Source organism: Perissodus microlepis, chromosome 6 (genome assembly GCF_051167445.1).
Source record: "Perissodus microlepis isolate ML-2025 ecotype Zambia chromosome 6, ASM5116744v1, whole genome shotgun sequence".
Classification (NCBI taxonomy): Eukaryota; Metazoa; Chordata; class Actinopteri; order Cichliformes; family Cichlidae; genus Perissodus; species Perissodus microlepis.
Genome location: NC_140466.1, coordinates 17,366,918 through 17,379,567, shown reverse-complemented (window position 1 = coordinate 17,379,567; position 12,650 = coordinate 17,366,918). Strand labels below are relative to the sequence as shown.

The following is a 12,650-nucleotide window of genomic DNA, read 5'->3' as shown; positions in this document are numbered from 1 at the left end:
AGTTTTGGTGAGCCCATTTGAACAGTAGTCTCAGTTTCCTGTTCTTAACTGACAAGTTTGGCGCCTGGTGTGGTCTTCTGTTTCTGTAAAGATGCTGTTCTGCATACATTGATTGCAATGAGGGGTTATTTGATTTACCGTCGGCTTCCTATCAGTTTCCAGTAGTGTACCATTCTTCTCTGACCTCTGGTGTTAACAACACATTTTCTAAAACTAAAGCTCACTTGAATAAACAGAGTTGCTGTCATTTGATTGGCTGATTAGAATGAAAGAGCAGGTGGACAGGTGGACAGGTGGACCTTACAAAGACACCTGTCAGTGCTCATCATTATCTAGCAAATAATAGCAGCCAAGGAAGCAGTTAATAAAAAATGAGAGAAGAATGTCCATACCTTTGTTTATTGGTAAGTTTATTACTGTACATACATCTGCTCATGAGCCATGTATATACATTTTCTGTCTCTCAGACGCACGCACGCAAGCACACACACACACACACACACACACACGCACACACACGCACACACACGCGCACACACACACACAGAGAGTTCTAAGGTCCTTAGAACTGAAGAAGCTTCTCGGATGAGAGGTGAAACGTCTTCTAGCAACTTAAAGAAGTCCAGACGCTTTTCTTTGCAAGCTCCTTTGACTATGATGACCTGGATGACTGAGAACCTTCACAGACATATTGCCGTACATTTTGGGAGGAACACCCTTCAACTGGTGCTGGAGTATGAAAGGGAATCAAGGAAACTAGCGGATTATAGGAACCATCTCCGTTTCAACCTAAGATGCAGACAAAGCAGAGTTGTTCCTAAGAGCTTGCGCCTTGGATCCACTGTTAGGGGATACAGAGCAGACTTGATTCTACAGAGAGCACAAAATCAGCTTTTAAGTGAAAGGATAAGACAGGCCCATTTCACTATAGATGCCCTCCAGATCAAGATCAGCCAGACTCTGCAGGAACTGGAAACCCTTCTACCCTCTCCAATCTTAGAAGAGGTTTACAAGTTTGTGGACAAGGCTCAGCGGGCCCAACACTCTAAGGGAAAAGAAAGACAACGCAGGAAATTTCACACCTTGCTTTCAAAAACACACACTCCTCATTCTGAACCTACACAACTCAGAGAAGAAAACACACCTGAAGACAGTCAGGAGAAATGGGTAAAGAACTTTTCAGACCGGAATCTCACTGAACCTGAAAAGAGAGTATTAGCCAAAGGACTCAATTTTACCATTTCCCCGCAACAGTTGCCCATAGTGGACCTCATCACAGCCACAGAAACCGCCATACGGATTAACAAATTATCACAGACAGAAGCAGAGCAAATCAGGATGAAAGTCTCAGCCACCCTCTCCAGTGCCAAAGTCCCTCCGTCCAACCTCACAATACAAGAAAAGAAGGCCGTCGCTTCCCTGAGCAAAGACCACAACATCACTATTTTACCAGCTGATAAGGGAAGGTGCACCGTGGTCCTAAACACTACAGATTACCACACAAAGATCACTACGCTCCTCAGTGACAACAATACCTACAAAGCCTTAAAGTGAGACCCCACAAGCAGCTACAAAAAGAAAGTTATAGCTTGCCTTCAAGACTTTGAAAAGGACAAAATCACTGACCACCTCACATATCACTGCCTTTATCCAGGGGATGCCATACCCTGCATTTACGGACTTCCTAAAATCCACAAGGAAGGGGTCCCACTCAGACCCATAGTCAGTAGCATAAACTCAGCCACTTACAGCATTGCAAAACACCTTGCTGCCATCCTTGCTCCTCTCGTGGGGAACACCCCACACCACATCAAGAACTCCACCGACTTCACCGACAAGGTCCAGAAACTTACCCTGGATCCAGATGAAACCATGGTGTCCTTTGATGTAGTCTCTCTCTTGACTTGCATACCCACCACGGAGGCAGTGGAGACCGTCAGAAAACGACTACAAGAAGACAGCTCCTTAGAAGACAGGACCAACTTCACACCCAATAAGATCTGCACACTGTTAGACCTCTGCCTTACCACAACATATTTCAAATACAACGAAGGCTTCTACAGACAAAAATATGGCTGTGCCATGGGCTCCCCCGTGTCACCTATTGTAGCCAACCTTTACATGGAGGAAGTGGAAAGGAAGGCTCTTGGCTCTTTCAAAGGAAGAGTACCCAGCCACTGGTACAGATATGTAGACGACACCTGGGTCAAAATCAAGACACAAGAAGTGGAATCCTTCACTGCACACATTAACGCTGTGGATAAAAACATCAAGTTCACCAGGGAAGACACAAAGGACAACTGTTTGCCTTTCCTGGACTGCGCTGTGCACATTGAAGAGAATGGCAACCTCAACATCGAAGTTTACCGGAAGCCCACACACACGGACCAGTACCTCCTCTTTGACTCCCATCACCCTTTGGAACACAAACTTGGAGTAATTAGGACCCTACACCACCGGGGAGAACATGTTCCCTCTAAGCCTGAAGAAAAAAAGAAGGAACACACACATGTAAAGGAAGCACTCAAAACATGCCGTTATCCTAATTGGGCATTCATAAAGTCAGCAAAGAGGCACAGAAAAGAAGATCAGACACCAGCGAGGGAGGAAAAGAAAGACAGACGCAACAACATTGTCATCCCCTATGTAGCCGGTGTATCAGAAAAACTCAGGAGAGTTTTCTCCAAGCATGACATCCCGGTGCATTTCAGACCCAGCAACACACTCAGACAAAAACTGGTTCACCCGAAAGACAAAACTCCAAAACACAGTCTTAACAATGTGGTGTATGCTGTACAGTGCAGCGAGGAATGCCCAGACCTCTACATTGGAGAGACCAAACAGCCACTTCACAAGCGCATGGCACAACATAGAAGAGCCACCTCCACAGGACAAGACTCAGCGGTCCATCTGCATCTAAAGGATAAAGGTCACTCTTTCGAGGATGCCAATGTTCACATTTTGGACAGAGAGGACAGATGGTTTGAAAGAGGAGTGAAAGAAGCCATCTATGTCCACTGTGAGCGACCGTCTTTGAACAGAGGCGGTGGTTTACGACACCAACTGTCTGCCATCTATAACCAGTTTTGAGTTCCCTCCCCAGACGCCTTAACGCCCACTCACATCCTGGGCCATCTGACCTCAGGAAATCGCATGATGAGGTGGGGCCAGGTTTCATAATGAGCTCACCCGAAACCCTGGCTGATTGGGACCCATACCCAGTTTCACACCTTGGCTCAGGCGATTAGAGGATCATCAGGGGGTCCTTTTGTCCCTCTTTGGGGGGATACTCCCACTGGGTTTAAATCTGGGACTCTCCGCTAGGGCTGTGCGATAGGACCAAAATCTCATATCCCGATATAAAACATGTATCGTCCGATAACGATATAAATCACAAAAAATTTAATATTTTCTGTAAATTCTGTGAATCTCGGGTAGGTGAAGTGTTTCCAGCTGGGCATCGTGTACCTGGAGTCGAGTGTTTTAACCGATGCATGAAACTACACATTTTTAGACATAAGTTGTAATGGCCGCCGTTTTCTTTGTGAGTATTTCTTACACGGCGTGCTCTGGGGAAAAGCCTGTTCCAACGTTTGAGTCTAAGGTTTATTTTTTAGCACCTGACGGCTCTTTTTTGCTTCTCATCCGTAAACACTCTGCATACTTTTTCACATGATTCTGTTTATTTTGAAAAGTCTCAACAGGATCTTGAGCTTTATTGTGAAAGGTTTATGTGGAAAATAAACAAGCGGACATGCGATGGTTTTACCGTCGTTGTTGCTAACGACAACCCATAAAAACAGGCGCTTGTCTGTAATGTGGTTATATTAAATATAAGAGAAAGAGAGAACTTCAAGAAATTAATATAGCCACTACAGTGACCATCAAAAACGATGAAAAAATATTGCCGTAAACAGTGTATTTTGCGACACCACGAAACAAACTATAGCGTAAAATGAAACGATAGCTGTTTTTATATCGTCATCCGATATATATCGTTATATTGAACAGCCCTACTTTCCGCCATTTGACCTTAGAACTGAAGAAGCTTCTCGGATGAGAGGTGAAATGTCTTCTAGCAACTTAAAGAAGTCCAGACGCTTTAACATTTTCTACAATATTGACAAAGCACTTTAAGCACAAGATTGTTAGTTAATAATTTAGAAATTAATATTTCTATATTTAATATCCCCCCCCCCCCAAAAAAAAAAAAAAGTGCACATGTAAAACTGCGGTGTTAAGCGATGCGGTTGAAAAAATTTGAGTGCACCTAACTTTTTTGCGCCCATGGCAAAAAGTTAGTCTAGTGCCCTGAAATCTGTTTTTTCTTGGTGCATGTGCTTCCTTCACTTTCTAAATAGGAAGACCACAGAAATGTTATAAAGGTTATTCTTTTTTCTTTCTCAGGGATATTTCCAAATCTTCAAATGCACCATTTAGCAATTACTCAAAGTAACGTGTGATGTGTGTACTATATGCAACACTCTGGTGTAACAGTGAGATTTTGCTACATTATTGGGTTTTTTAAAATCTAGTGCAATCCCCTGAGTGTGGCCCATGCAATCACCAGACCTCAGTGGACAAAAACTAAGTGGCTTAGCTCAAATTCTTGACATACATGATCTCCTAGCCTTCTTATTCTTTCACAAAGGTGTGTGGAGCAGGGAAAGACAATTATGCAATCTACTCAAAAAGGCCTTCTTTTAGATTTGCATCTGTTCCCACCTCTCTCTGAAAGCCGGCTGGATAAACAACATCTGTATATAAAAGCCCAGACACCACGATACAAAATTGCTAATGTCAGTAATAAGAATAATATTGTAATATTTTGTTAATGCACAACAAAAGACAAGGTGGTACACAACCACTAGCCAGGGCTGTGGATGGCAGCAGCCATTTAGTCAACAACTAAATGTGTTCAATTACAAAGTTTTTTTTTACCCCTTTGTTTTTGGACTAACTGAGCCACCATGCGCTACACTAATCGATCAAAGACATGCAAGCATACACTGCAGATAAAATAACTTCTTAACATCTGCGCTCAAAAAGGTTGGAGATATGATACTTTTCCATGGTGCAGCGATAATCCTGTGACTTCATGAACAACTGAAAACCAACTCTCGGCACAATTTATCATCTGAAATAGTACCTTTTAAGTTAAAACAGCAGCTTTTTAACACAATCTGGTAGTGGGTGTAACACCTGGTATACTTTCTTTAACTGTACGGGGATAATTACACCACTGAAACGAGCTAATACTTACATATTCCATCATGTTGTTGGTTTCACACTTCCTTTTGCTTAGTCTCCAATGCAAACACAACTACACAGAAACAGAGTTCAGAAACAGTGATTAGAGAAGTTTCATCAATCCACACATATCAAATGATGCCTTCACTGCTTACCTTGTGGTAAAGTCTGCTGTTTTCCCACTCCAAAAGTTTCTCTATAGATCTTCTTGTCTGGAAAAAGATATTAGATGATACTGTTGTGAAAAAACGGCCTCATATCAACTTAGTGCACAACATTTTTTGTCTTGTTCACTGTGATGCTGCAGCAAATATCGCAGATTCTCTGCGTAACATTTTCAAACTGTGGGACGAAGTGAATGGGCATCTCACCCTTTTGCTGAGGCAGATGACGGTCCACAAACTGAAGCCCAGTGTGTAACAGCAATTCAGACAACCACACAGAAGCCACCGCACATTCATCTGGAGCGTCTTTCTCAGGCAGCTGTTCACACGACTGGTACTGGCTTTGAATTCCTCTGGTGCCACCTAAGGGAAGCACACAGTATTACTTTTATTATTAACGGTGGGTCTATTCACATTTTAGCACCATTAAATGTGCATCAAGTATCTGTATTTTGTACGAAAAAAAAAGGAAAGAATTAATTTAAATGCACTTAGATGCGCTACATGTTGAATCTGATGTAAACCCCATGTATTATAGTCCCTTCAAATGGGAGAGTTTGGCTATTTTATTTTATTTTTTTACTTTAAGATAAAAGTAGATTGTAGCTCATTTTAATATGATGGAACTGCATTATTATTTTTATATTGTTAGTGGGGAAATAGTAAAAGTTAAAATATTGCTATAATATTGCACCTATAATATATTGCAAAGATAGTCCAAATCAGCTTTTCTTCTTGTTTATTTCACATCTCTAAAACATATTTAGACACATTTATACGTGTTAGAACACAAAATAGAAAACATGCTATGTCAAAACGACCATTGAAAGTGAGGTAATTATGAAATTTTGTCATAGTCTGTGTTTTAATAATTCATTATTTTCTTTGTTTTTCCTGTTCTTTCTCTGTTCACATGTTATTCTGTTTTTATTTACTTATTTTTGTTTGTTTGTTTTTATTTCTGGCCTCTTCTTTAGTTGCTGACAGTTTTATTTTAAAGGTCATTGTATCATGTGGACATTTACTTTTATCACCCTCCTTTTTGAGTGCTTCTGTGTCTTATTATCGCGTATTTGTTTGTTTTTCCTTCCACCTCTGTGCAAAGATTGTTGTTCATCTCTAAGATGACATTAAAGATCCTTTTATTTTACTGCCTAACGTTTCCTATGATGTAAACATGTTACTAATAAAACATTTAAAGTGATTTCACTTGACACTGGGATTGAAACGGATCTGTAGGAAGTCTGTTACATGAGTGTGCCTCTTAGTAAACTCTGTACACAATCTTGCAGTCCACAGTAAGTGGTTTTAAAATCAAAGGCTTTAATTTGAAAGCAACATAATTTTTCTGTCTGACGTGTATGAATGAGCATATTTGGAGAAAGGTAAACACATATCTAGTGAAGGATCTGAAGTTTTGAACTGAATCTTTGAAAACTGTATAAAACTGAAAACTCCAAACAGGACAGAAATGTCTTATAGGATAAAAGTGATCAGTTAAAAAAAACTTTGTATTAACTTCTTGTGACCATTTTTACTCCGAGCCAGCAAAATACCAAAGATCATCTCACTCTATATGGGTCATCAAGTCTGAAATAGCATAGACATCCAGTTGCTAAGAGAAGTTAAGGACATGATTTTTCTACATTAAAAAGTTTGTATTTGTGCCAAAACAAAACTGTCCATTGTAATACTGAATTAAATTAAAGAATTATGTGTGAAACTATGGAAAAAGCATAACAAATAAAACAAACAAATAAAAATGCCTAAATGTAGCTTCTGATTTCTTCTGCTTTATTTGGATGAACAATCACTTTTATGTTGTTACTGTATGTCTTTACTGGAACAAAGGACAAGTCCAGTTCAATTACTAGATGAGTATCACTAATGCGGTGATATCTAAGCAACATTTTAAAACTCCTTTACTTGGAGGACTAATTGCTAAAATGAGCTTCCTCCAGATGGTGGCGGATGGTCTCTCTTAGTGATAGAGTGAGGAGCAGGGCCATTTGGGAGGGACTCATAGTTTATCACTATTATCACTAAATATCAAAATAAGTCAGGTGAGGTCGTTCACCCCAGTGGTTGGATGTTTGTTGGGTCACTGGTATGAATAATATGTATCTGATAAATTCTCATATGTGCAAATAAATGGGGTTTCTTCTTCACACACAAGAACTAGTCACAGTTGCAATGCTTTTTATATTATACATTAGGCGATGTTATTAGAAAACACTACACATATATTTATTGCTATGCAGATGACACCCAGCTTTATTTATTAATAATAAGACAAAACTCCAATATGAAAAAAATCAACTAGTTAAACTACAGCCGTGTCTTAAAGACATAAGACACGGTCTCCAGTAACATTGTTATCACTGAAATTAGAAACACGCTGTCTCAGAGTGATGGTGAAAAGCCAGTTCATGTGTTTATTACTTCTAGCTTGTGAATTAGTATTATCAAGTAGCTCTAAAACCCCTTAGAAAAACCTTTGGTCAATCCAGAATGCTGCAGCAAGAATACCAGCAGGGACTGGGAAGAGAGAGAACATTTCTCCTATACTGGCTTATCTTCTTTTGGTTTCTGTTAAATTCAGAATCAAATTTAAAATCCATCTCCTCATATCTTTAAGACATTTTCAAATAATATTAATGTAAAAATCTCTCTAATTTTATCTTGTAAAAGGATGGGCAAGTGCTTCACACAGAAAAACATGACTTTGGTTAACAACAGTCTCACTATGGGTGAGTATTACTGAGGGAACAAACATTTGGATGACCAGATTTAGACTTTGCGCTACAACACTTTCAGTATATATCGATTGGTGTGTATGTGCACATGTCCATAGTGTGCAATTACAGATTGTCTGCTGTCCTGCTGAATACTGGCTGCCCTGACTGCCTTGTTATCTACTCAAATAACACCATCGGAAGAATCGCAGTCAAAGCTCTGCAGCTTCTGAGTAAGAACAATGACACAGCTAAATACTGTAATGTCAAAGTACTTAAGTATTGTTTTTATGGTCCAACTTCATGCATTTAATTTATTAAAGCTGAAAGAAATGCTGGTGACTAATTCCCAAATTAAAACGTCATCAAAACAATGATTAACAGGCGTTTCCACTTTTCCAGGCCTTTTAATAAATAATTGTAGTTTCCAAATACCGCCGTCTAGATGAGGACATCCAAATAACAGTTAAAGGCCAAATTTTAAACTAAGTGAAAAAAGGAAAAAAAATATATATGACAAGAAAAATGTGCCTCTGCCTGCCTTTTTCTCTTAAGAAATACAACCATAATTTTAAAACAGCATTTTGTATTTAATTATGTTTCTTTGATTAATATTCAGATTTGGTTGATGATGTGAAACGTTTAAATGTGACAAATATGCAAAAAAACTAAGAAATCAGAAAGAAGCCAAATATTTTTCACTGTACATAATTGTAATAAAATACCTTCCTTAACCACACAAAACAAAAAAAAATATTTGCTGCTTACAAACAGATGCACTGATGTTTGAAAATAGGAAAAGTCTGTGTGGTAATTTTCATTTTGATAACTTAAATACTTCTGTACCATCGTAGTGCCCTGACATGAGCCTGCAGCAATCCCATGCTAACACTTTTCCTGTTTCTCAGGTAGGAGAGTTAAAGTGTCTGCTGCTGAGCTGGAAGAGTTTACAAAGCAGGCAGAGTGTCTGAACCTACAACCACCTGCTATCATGGATCCAGAAAAGGGTATGAACTTCTACTTAATATAAAAGCCTTAAAGCCACATCTGTACATGCCCTGAAGAATAAACAAAACGCAGTAATCAGTAGCAGATTACAATTTTTCAAATGAGTTCAGTTAAACAAAGAAACTGCAGCTGAACTAAATGTTACACCTTCAGTTTAATGTTGTCATTATTTTTATACCACCATGGTTTGAACAATTGTAGATTCAGTTCATTTCTCCTCTCATAAATTAAAGGCATTCACAAATGTCATCTTCACAGGTTTGTGCCCAGATCCATCTCTTGCCCCAGAAACAAATTTCACTGATGTAACCACAGACACCATAAGCTCTGATGAGCTCAGCCTTCTAAAAAAGCTTCTCAGTGAAAGTGGAGTGAAGACCCTTTTTGACATGATCCAAAGAAGTATGGCTTCATCCACACAAGACTGACTGCTCTGTGTCATCAGTGTAATTTAGATTTAGTTTCATTGAACTGACATAAAAATGACAATGTGAACCTGCTTTAAGAGGGAAAGATTATAACACATGAGTAAATTACTTAGTTTTGTCACTTTAATGCACCATGTACTAAAGACGTAATCAACAAACCATGATAAAGTTTGTTCGTGTTGCTCCGGTTGGGCTCAGTCTGCTGATGGTTGGACAAAGCATTATGGACACTGTAAAACTATAAAGTCCAGCTCTTGTGACTACTAATCATCTTGTTTGATCCTTTTTAGTTGCTGGATTTGACTACAGAAGATTGAGCCAGTAGCAGCGTGGCCTCTCTGGTTGTGCCCCTGCTTTTTCACACTTCTTTTATTGACCAGCACTCTGGGTTTGAAGTGACTTATAGTGTCTGTGTTTCTTTTCATTCTCTTTTGTTTGAGCCTCCAGCTACCAAGTCCATCCCAACATCTATTATTTTTCTTCATTGGTACTCCCAAAAGGTTGATTCTGTTCATCTGGATTTAGCGCTTTCAGTGGGAGAAACGTTTCATCACTCATCCAAGTGACTTCTTCAGTCTCAGCTGACTGCAGGTTTGCATGAAACTAGCCCACTGAATGAACAGTAGGCTGTGAGGTCAGTTCATTGATCATTAAAAATGCTACATCCAGATGAACAGAATCAACCTATTGAGATTTACTTACCTGGATGACTGAGCATGCATCAAGACATTTATTGGTATTGATATGAGGACACTATTAGGCTGAAAGACAGTCTATTTTTATTCTATTATTTTTATTCCATTTAACTTTTTATTGTATTACTTTCAATAAAGTGTTCTTTTTATCATTGAATCCATCTCTCTTGCCAGGATGTGTTTTCAAACCCAGGTAGCTTTTAATTTAATTTGTTACATTTACATGTCAATCTTTTTATTTCCTAGGGGTAAAATTCCCTTAGGTGGGATTGGTAAATGGACTGGTTCTTATATAGCGCTTTTCTACTCTTCTGAGCACTCCAGTGTTGCCAGTGTTGCGATTTTGTCGCTATATTTAGCGAGTTTTCAGACCCCCTTAGCGACTTTTTTTCTAAAAAGCGACTAGCGGCAAATCTGGCGACTTTTTCTGGTTTTATTGGAGACTTATTTATGATGACTTTTTGACGTGAAAGCACGTATGGTTCTTACTCTCAACAAGCAGCAGTGCTTTGGCACGGTGCACCTCACCCGTCCCAAAGCGCTCACGGGCGGTGGATAGTGTGGAATTGAACAAATATTTTACTGCTACAATATAATCTACAGCATTAGCATTGCATTAACAATATAACAGATAGCTTTGAGAGGGCCTTAAGATGTTTAAACATGCAGGCACCACATTAACCTTTATTCCAGGTGCAGTTATAACTATTTTTATACACATCTTGCAGTTTGTGCTTTTAAAGAGTTGAAGCTCAATCAGTTAATTGAGGGTCAGACGCTTCGTCCGGCACTATGTCCAGACGAGCTATTGCGCAAAGGGACTTAGAGCTATGGAAGGATTGCCTACACGCTTACAAGACACATATGCCATGTTATTCATTATTATCTTTTATTCGTTTATATCCTTTTTATTAAGCTTTGAGTAGTGGCATTTGATTAAAGCATTTATTCAATAGATTACATATATAGTTTCAGTTAGGTTGTTACACATATGAGAGTGGCTTCTGTCTGGTAAGAGGTCATGAGTTTAGTTGGCGAGGTGAGACAGAGTGCATTTGAGGTCGAGACACACACACACACACATAGGAGGTAGACTCATTTTTAGGTAAGAGTTCAGACATATTTTGCTTGTAACTGCATTTTGTGCCTGCATAAGTGACAGTTTGTTGTAGGACGTGCGTCTGATGTTCCAGAGATAAGCGAGAGCAAGAAGCATCTACAGGAAGCACCTGGCGTGGAGACGGAGACGATGTTCCTTTCAACTGTGTCAAAAGTCGTCAACAGAACGTTTGTGGTTTTAACTTATGCATGTGATGTATCTGCTTGACGCATGAGGGGGCGTAAGAATACCCTGATGTTATAAAAACAACTGCTTGTGTATTGTTAGGTGGAGATCGACGCTGATTGTGTAACAGTGTTCATCTCCCCACGCGTGTGTTCATTAAAATCTTCGTTTGACCTAACTCTTCTGGACCATCGTTGTTTTGTTCTCATCCTCAATATTCTGAACACGCGACAATAGTCCTCAGCAGCTGCTATCAGGGCAGGAGATGTTCACACCTATGCGTCCAAACTGCAAATGAATCGCGCATGAGCGAAGCCGCTGCTCCCGCACTGACTGTAACGCAGTCAGTTCTTCTTTTACTGTTATGCTGTTTTGTGGATCACAAGGTTTAAAACTACTAAACCTTGTGATCTCGTGGCTCAAGAGTTGGGAGTTCGCCTTATAATTGGAAGGTTGCCGGTTCGAGCCCCGGCTTGGACAGTCTCGGTCGTTGTGTCCTTGGGCAAGACACTTCACCCATTGCCTCCTGGTAGTAGTCAGAGGGCCCAGTGGCGCCAGTGTTCGGCAGCCTCGCCTCTGTCAGTGCGCCCCATGTAGCTTGCCATCACCAGTGTGTGAATGTGTGTGGGAATGAGTGGATGACTGGATGTGTAAAGCGCTTTGGGGTCCTTAGGGACTAGTAAAGCGCTATACAAATACAGGCCATTACTAATAAACACACACATAAAGTAACTCTCCCAGAGTGCCAATTCGGGCCACTTTTGCCAGTCCAAGCCCTGATAAAGGAGCAGGGTTGGAATTGTGACATTAAAAAACAATAATTGCTAAAAGAAATTTAATTTGTAGTTCTAAATAAATTCTAAATGCATTTAAGACGTTTTTTTACTCACTTTATGTCTCTTCCACGATGTTATTTCTCTCTCCAACAACGTAGGTTACAATTACATTAGCATGACCAATTATGCAAATTAGGCGATGACATCATTTAGCGACTTCTAGCGATTTTTAGGACAGCCAATAGCGATTTTCCTTACTGAGGAGTTGGCAACACTGGAGCACTCAAAGTGCTTTACACAACTTGTGCA

The 12,650-nt window shown here is 39.8% G+C and overlaps 1 long non-coding RNA gene across 1 annotated transcript; it reads right to left on the bottom strand.

The window, feature by feature from the left end:
* Positions 1–5,172: 5,172 nt before the first annotated feature.
* LOC146385457 (uncharacterized) lies at positions 5,173–5,703 on the bottom strand. Its single transcript, XR_014800378.1, has 3 exons — positions 5,622–5,703; positions 5,406–5,462; positions 5,173–5,323 (listed from the first exon to the last, which is right to left on the bottom strand). It is a non-coding gene; the product is annotated as an uncharacterized LOC146385457 (long non-coding RNA).
* Positions 5,704–12,650: the final 6,947 nt, after the last annotated feature.